Genomic DNA, 8,734 nt, shown 5'->3' with positions numbered 1-8,734 from the left:
TAAGTGTATTTTTCTCAAAAATGTTTCTCAGAAAAATAGCTATTTTTTCTGCTTCTCAAAAACTGCTTTTGCTTCTATTTAAAATTACTTTTTTTTTCATTCTAAAGTTTGGCCAAACACATTAATTTTTGAAAAAAGAGTCTTTTAACCACAAAAAAAATGGCCCAAAATAAACTTGACCAAACAAGCTATTAATGAATTGACTTATGGCTGGGTTGACATATGGCCTTCACGAGTCCATTTAGAAGGTCGGTTTGAGTGATCCGTGAGGAGAGGGCCATTTCTGTTTGAAAGGGTAATAGGAAGTAGTGTAACCTCGATAACTTAAATCGAGTTTTCATATAACTAACTTTCCTACTATTAATAAGTGGGAATGAGAGGGCATCCGGTTGAATAAAAAGGTGCATCCGGTTAAAATTCGGGTCAAAGAAGGATTTTTTGTATGGTATTTTTTTATTTCTATACACTATTTGAAACTTTATTACTTTTAATATCCTTGTTTAGTTAATTACCCGGCATAAACAAGTTTTGTTTACAAAATATATACAATTCACCTTAAAAGGCTCTCAATCCATTATTTGTGCCTTCAATCAAGAGATGTAATTACACCCTTTTCCTTTTTTCTCTTCTCTCTCCCCTCTTCTCTCCAAATTCTCTCTTTCTCCCCCTCGTCCGTCCAAATACTTACAAATTTATGTAAAGTGATCAGTTTTTCCTGACCAAAAATTGTTCGTGCATCATAAACTATTTCTAGTTTTGGAGTATTTATGCTATTCGAAAGGTTCCCTTAGAGTGTTCTACATTTTATGTTTTCAGGTTTCCTGTTTGGAGCTTCTTTATAGCTTCTGTATGATGCTTTTTGTTTTTTTTTTATTTATTTTTTATATATAATTCACGCCTTTAGGTGGCGCTGGTCTTTATTGCAAACCAAAAGATTATACAAAAACAGAGGGGGACTTTTGAGCCAAAAGCTTCAGCAAATGCAACTGATTACAAATGGACAACATAGTAGAGACAAGGAAAAGTATATCCTGCTATACATTATCTTGTAATCTAAAGATAGATACAACAAAAAATACCATATCACTCAAAGAGATTTTTCCTTTGTCTATGCCTTATTGACGCGATTTGAGCTTTATCAAGAACATAAGGGCCTATCGCATTCCTGGGAAGATCTTTACGATCATAGAAAATTGCTTCCATGTCTTCAATACTGTATTTGGAAAGGGCATCGGCAACTTGATTTGCCTGCAAACTAATTCTTCTAATCTTCATGATAGTTTCCTGCATTTGCCACACCAATTTTGCATTGCCTTTTATCATATTACCAATTAACAAAGAATCACATTCCAAAATAAAATCCAGAAAGCCATGTGATATGCACCATTTCACCCCAAAGTAGGCAGCTTTTGCTTCAGTAAAGTTACTGGTTCCCCTCCCAACCGGTTTAGCAAACACCATAATCACATATACTTTTTCCTAATCTGGTAATAATAGTATCTTATAGAAAAAATTATCTACATACACAAAAACAAAAAGAAAATAAAAACCAAAACTCGTAAATATAGGTAGCCGCAGTTCTATAACTGGCAGACCATTGGAAGTAAGTAGAAACACAAAATTATACCGGTTGTGCCCCAGGGGGCTGGTTTTTAAATATTTTACTATTGTGTCTGTGGGGATTTTGAGATCGGATTTAACTGAGAAGGCAAAAGTTTGCTCTTTGCAGTAACGTCGTGAATAGAACTTCCAGGAGAACCAGTACTATTTTGATCAGCCATTGCTTAGTTTAGTGAATTGTGAGATTATTTTTTGTTGGGCATTCATACAGTGGCATGTAACTACACATTATTTCTACCCAATTATATACAATTTATCTACATTATTTCTATTCAGTTATATACAACTACAATGTCATACCACTTAAATACAAATTTTATACAATATGTCTTTTGTGTATTTTGTATCTGATTTATACATAGTAAAAACAAATTTTATACAATTAATTACATATTATACGACTTATCTACAACCTATCTACAGCTTTCATACATTATTTCTATCCAGTTAAATACAACTACAATATCATACCACTTAATACAAATTTTACACAATATGTCTTTTTGTATATTTTGTATCTGATTTATACATAGTAAAACAAATTTCATACAACTAATTATATATTATACAACTTATCTATAATTTTTATACATTATTTTTACTCAGTTATATACAACTACAATATTATACAACTTAAATATAATTTTTATACAATATTGATCAACTTTCATACAATATATATATATATATATATATATATATATATATATATATATATATATATATATATAATTTTTTTATAAATTTTCTACAATTTTACTACAATTTCGTAAATATAATGTATATCATGTTTTCTTCTTCTTCTTCTTNGGGCATAGTGAGGCAGAATGTTGGGTAATTCATCCTGAGTTACACAAGAGATTTGATGAAGATGTTGAGGATCAAGGCAAGGATAAGACAGTTGTGGTGAGTACTGAAGCAATTGGTACAGCTGCAAATTCAACAAAGGTTCTGTCAAGTGGAAAGGTGGTTGGTAAGCCTGCTACTAATCATGCCAAGCAGGAATGGATACAAGCAAGGAAGAACAAATACCAACTGGATAATAGGGGTCACATTATTGATAACAAACAAGGTAAGGAAGCTGACAAGGGTAAAGGGAAGGCCAAACTTGAGGAAGTAGCAACCAAGAACAAGTTTAATGCATTAGAGGTTGAGGAAGTTCATCAACCTATTCTACAAATTACTGAAGGCAAAGGTGAGGATCTTAGCAATGGTAAGAAGAAGGAACATGGGGAAAATCAATCAAAGAACAAAGTGCTGGAAGATCAGCATAATGGGAACTTAGCTAAGGCTAATCCTATTGTTCCTAGTGATCAAAGTACTGATGAAAAGGCTAATAAGGAATCCACAATCGACTGGGTTCATAGAAGGTTTGGAACTAGCAAAGAGGAGCTAAGGCAACTCAATGTGACTACAAACCAATCATCTCAAGATATGCCGTCTCAAACATTTGCAGATTCTGGGCAGCTTGAGAACCTTGATGAGATAAACTCACCAAAGGCTGGAGGGAGTGATGTAATTGAGGTGGAGGATGATCAAATAGGCACGACAAAGACAACAGGAGACAAAGTGAGGGACAACAGCCCACTTGGCGATAGGCTGGCGACGCCAGGCCTAAAGCCAGGCTCCCCAGGCGTTAGGCTGGCGACGCCACGCCTAAAGCCAGGTACCCCAGGTGTTAGTCTGGCGACGCCAGGCCTGGCGCTAGGGTCACCTGATGAAGCATCGATAGTAAACCCTATTCCTAGTGCAACTGGCAAGATTTTGGCCCATGTTGAAGATGTTCCGGTGTATGCATTAGAGAACAAACTCTATGATAACGTGAAGGTTAGGGATGATACAGTAGGACCAGAGAATTGCAATGAAAAGAATGATGAGCAGGCAATTGTTCCAAGAGCATGAAATAGAGGAAGTGCCTATGGAATATGGCACTAATCAAATTATGCAACTGCATCTTAATGTTCCACTGAAGACTCCACTACAACATCTACATGATTTAGTTACACACAATGTGACGCCAATTGATGAAAAATTAATGAGACAAAATCCTATAGAGGATGAGGGAGATAATGAATCAACAGAAGAAAACTTCAAATAGGTGGCTAGGGATGGGGATATATCACCTACAACTAGTGCTAAAGGAGGCAAGAAAACAAAGAAGAATCAGAATAAAGAGTCACAACAACCTCTAAGAATTATGCCCAGGAAGGCAACTTCTCTATCTAAATGATGATCAAAACATTAATATGGAACATAAGGTCTGTGAATACACAGCAGGCCTTTCCTAGGGTGATCAACATGAATAGGGAGAATAACTTTTGTGTAGTTGCATTGATGGAACCTTTTCAAAGGAAGAGATTCATTGATAGATATAGAAGAAGGTCGAATATAGAGACGGCTTATGCAAATATTAATGGGCAAATATGGTTGTTCTTTGATGCAGTGGTGGAATGGGAATTAGTGGAGGATACTGAGCAACAGGTGATTGTGAGAGTACTTCACCATGACCTAGGGCAGCACATGATGATGACATTTGTTTATGCAAAATGCTCAGCAATTGAGAGGTTGGAATAGTGGGATCACTTGTATTACTTAGCAAGTGATATGAAATTGCCATGGTTGGTAGGAGGGGATTTCAATGTGATATTACATGAAGATGAGAAAATAGGAAGACTACCGGTACACCCGCCTGAATATGAGGATTTTGCATTTTGTGTAAATTCTTGTGGTTTGTTTGAGCAAGGATACAATGGAAGTCCATTTACATGGTGGAATGGGAGATGCGTGTATATTCAAAAGATTGGATAGGATCTTTGTGAATTTGCCATTTCAAAACATGTTGCCAACTATTGAAGTTGAACATCTAATCAGAACTGGGTCAGATCATGCACCATTGTTAATGACATGTGGGGAGCAGACCACCAATTTTGTCAAGCCTTTTAGGGTCTTGAACTTTTGGACTAAACATGCTACATTTATGGATGTGGTGAGGCAGAATTGGGAAGCTGATTTCATAGGGGATCCGTTTTGGATGTTCAAGAAGAAGCTTAAGAGGGTGAAGGCAACACTACTGTCAAAATGGAGTAGGGAAACATTTGGTGATATCTTCAAGCAGTTGGCTATTTGGAGGACATTGTTAGGGTAAAAGAGATGTTGTTTGAAGAAGAGCCTTCGATTGAGAACAGGATTGTGCTTCAAAAGGCATAATCTGAATTGAAGAAATACTTGAGTATTGAGGAGCAGTATTGGAAGCAAAAAGCAGGGATGACTTGGTTTGCTGAAGGAGATAGGAATACCAGTTTCTTTCACAATCATGTCAATGGAAAAAAGAAAGAAATTACAACTGAAGAGGATCAAAAGTGGAAGTGGGGTATGGATTGAAGACCAGGAGCAGTTGGCTGCAGCTGCAGTAGACTTTATCAAGAACAATTCACAAATGAAGGTGATGCATCTGACTTTTCCTTGCTCAATAATGTACCTTCGATGGTCACTATGGAACAGAATTTGGAACTTAGTAGATTGCCAATAATTGAAGAGGTAAGGACATCAGTTTTTGAGCTTACTGGGGAGAGTGCTAGTGGTCCAGATGGATTCACTGGCCTATTTTATCAAATATGCTGGGATGTTATTGGTGCTGATATACACAACATGGTGCTACACTTCTATGAAGGAGCTGCACTGCCTAAATCCATCACTCACACCAATCTAGTGTTGCTGCCCAAGAAGCCTAGAGTTGAGACCTTTTCTGACTTAAGACCTATTAGCTTGAGCAACTTCATTAACAAGGTCTTGTCTAGAGTATTACATGATAGATTGGAAATTTTTTGCCTTCTCTAATATCTCCTAATCAATCCGGATTTGTGAAGGGTAGGAGTATATTTGAGAACATCTTATTGACTCAAGAAATTATCACTGACATAAGGTTAAGGGGAAAGCCAGCTAATGTGGTGATCAAGCTTGATATGGATAAGGCCTATGATAGGGTTTCATGGAAGTACTTATTGCATGTACTAAGGAAGATAGAATTTTCTGAGCACTTCATCAACATGGTGTGGAACTTGATGTCAAATAACTGGTATTCAGTATTGGTGAATGGGCAGTCCTCAGGGTTCTTTAAGTCTACAAGGGGTGTGAAGCAAAGGGATCCTCTATCACCAGCATTGTTCATTCTATCCGCTGAGGTACTTTCCAGGTCTTTGAATAAGCTATTTGAAGACAGGTCATTCGTGGGATTTGGAATGCCTAAGTGGTCTGATCCTTTAAACCACTTGGCATATGCTGATGATACTATAATCTTTGCTTCTGCTCATCCTCCATGCTTGAGAAATATTATGGCCGTGTTGGGGAACTATGAGAAGATATCAGGCCAGATGATCAACAAAGATAAGAGTTCATACTACATGTATTCAAGGATTCCTACTGGATTGTGTCAGGTGGTTGAAGCTATTACAGGATTTGCAAAAGGTAAATTCCCCTTCACATATCTAGGGTGTCCTGTTTTCTACACTAGAAGGAGGAAGGAATATTATGAGGATCTTATCAAGAAAATAAAGGCTATATTGCATTCATGGAAAGGAAAGCTGCTGTCATTTGGTGGAAAGGCAACACTCATTACTAGTGTGTTGCAAAGTATGCCAGTCCACATGTTATCAGTCCTGCATCCACCAAAAAATGTCCTAGAGCATCTTCATAAGATTTTTGCTAGATTTTTTTGGAGCACAAAGGAAGAAGGGAGAAGCAGACATTGGGCCTCATGGCAAAATCTTTGCCTTCCTAAAGAGGAAGGGGGCCTAGGTTTTAGGTCCTTACATGATGTGTCGAGGGCATTATTTGCTAAACTATGGTGGAGGTTTAGGACCACAAAATCTTTGTGGTCTAATTTCATATGGAATAAGTATTGCAAGAAGGAGATACCAATGGTGGTGTAGTGTAGAAGAGGGTCTAATGTTTGGAGAAAAATGTTGAATACTAGGGAAGAAGTAGAACATGAGATCCTATGGGAATTGAAGAGTGGAACAACTAATATTTGGCATGAAAATTGGACTGGATTGGTTGCACTTTATCATGTATTACCTGAAGACTTTCACAATCAATGAAGATCTTCAGGATGTGGCAGAATTACGGCAAGGTGAAACATGGGATGATCAGCTGCTAGATCAAACCTTCAATGAGAAAATTGCAGAACATATAAGGCTAAATGTACATTATGAAGGGTCAGTGAGGGATACTAGGATAGGCCATACTGGATGCCAACTCCTTCAGGCAAGTTCAATGTTAGCAGTGCTTGGCAAATATTAAGGCATAAAGCTGATCATAATCAGGAATTCAAGTTAACGTGGATTAAAGGATTACCATTTAAGATATCCTTCTTCTTGTGGAGATTGTGGAGGAAGAAAATAGCCACTGATGATATATGGGAGAGGCAAGGACAAATGGTGATGTCTAGGTGTTGGTATTGTCAGCAGCCCCAAGAGGAATCTATTGAGCATATATTTATCACAAGTCCTACTGCCTCTAAAGTATGGAACTTGTTCATGGGGGCTGTTGGAATTACTGTGCCATTGATTCAATTGAAGCAGGTTATAAGGCATTGGTGGTATGCTCAATGTTGTCCAAAGCTAAAACAATTGTTTCAAGCAGTACCGGCTATCATCACTTGGGAACTTTGGAAGAGAAGAAATGCAGGTAAACATGGGGGTTCAGTGTCCACAAATAGGGTAATTCATGAGATCAATAGGACATTGCATCAACTGGCAAGGGTGAGGTATGCTTGGATGCCTAATGTTCCATTGTTATGGCTAGACATAATTCAATATTTTGAAGGATATAAACCTATATTGATCACTACAAGAGTAACATAGCAGCTTACTTTTCATGGTTGGTAAAAATGCAATAATGATGGAGCCTCAAAAGGAAATCTTGGTCCTAGCTCATTAGGCTTTTGTGTGAGGAATGATGAAGGTGATGTGGTGTATGCAAGGGTAGTAGACCTGGGGGTGACAACTAATGTGGTGGCTGAAGCTAAGGCTATTCTTCAAGGATTGGAATACTGTGTGGTGCATGATCTTCACCCTCTCATATTGGAGACTGATTCATTAGTGATGAAGAAAGTGATAGAAGGGGAATGGGATCCTCCTTGGGTAATTGCAAATGATGTGAAGAAAATTAGAGAGATGAGGGGCAACTTCAATGTGATCTTTCAACATGTGTTCAGAGAAGGCAACTCAGTGGCGGATTTTATAGCTAACATTGTTTTCTCTTTTGCAGGTACATCTGAGTTTCACTCATTCTCTGAACTGCCTAGTGCAGGGAGGAGGTTGATTAATTTAGACAAGTCTCAAACTCCTAACCTTAGGGTTAGAATAGCAAAGAGAAGAGCCCCAGACTGATGGCTTCACAGGATTGGAATCTGCACATACCTGCGTGTTTCTCTTATGTATTCTGTATGTTATTAAGGTACTTTCCAGTAGTATTAGCATGGTCACATGATCATTCTGGGGGTGCTTTGATAGTGTACAAGACCAATGTGATAAGCAGATATTGGATGGTGCAATTTATTCTACTTCTGATATGTTCAAATGTTAAGGAAAAGGTTGAATTTGTTATGTGGAATTTCTGGAGATTGTTGAATCATTTCTCAGTGGTATTAGCATGTCTTCGTGATCAATCTGAGGATGGTTTAGCAATGTTTAGAATGATTTCTACATTAAAGGTTCGGGAAGAGAAGGATCTGAGCTTACAAGAACATAAAATCACCCAGCTTCACAGGCCTGGCGGCGCCAGGCTAAAGCCTGATGATACCCTAGCGTTACACTGGCGTCGCCGGCTTAAAGCCAGCCCTGGCCTGGCTTTTGCCTTGCAAAGCCTGCTTAAAGCCAGCCCCACCTGGCTTTTGAATTGCAAAGCATGCCTAAAGCCAGCTCCAGCCTGGCTTTTGCCTTGCAAAGCCTGCTTAAAGCCAGCCCCAGCCTGGCTTTTGCCTTGCAAAGCCTGCTTAAAGCCAGCCCCAGCCTGGCTTTTGCCTTGAAAAGCCTGCCTAAAGCCAGCCTCAAGACAATTGTAGCCATGCTTTTTTACATAATAATATTGAGGATCGACCACATGATTTATACTT

Source organism: Nicotiana attenuata, chromosome 6, assembly GCF_001879085.1.
Source record: "Nicotiana attenuata strain UT chromosome 6, NIATTr2, whole genome shotgun sequence".
Taxonomy (NCBI): Eukaryota; Viridiplantae; Streptophyta; class Magnoliopsida; order Solanales; family Solanaceae; genus Nicotiana; species Nicotiana attenuata.
Note: the sequence above shows the minus strand (reverse complement) of the source record.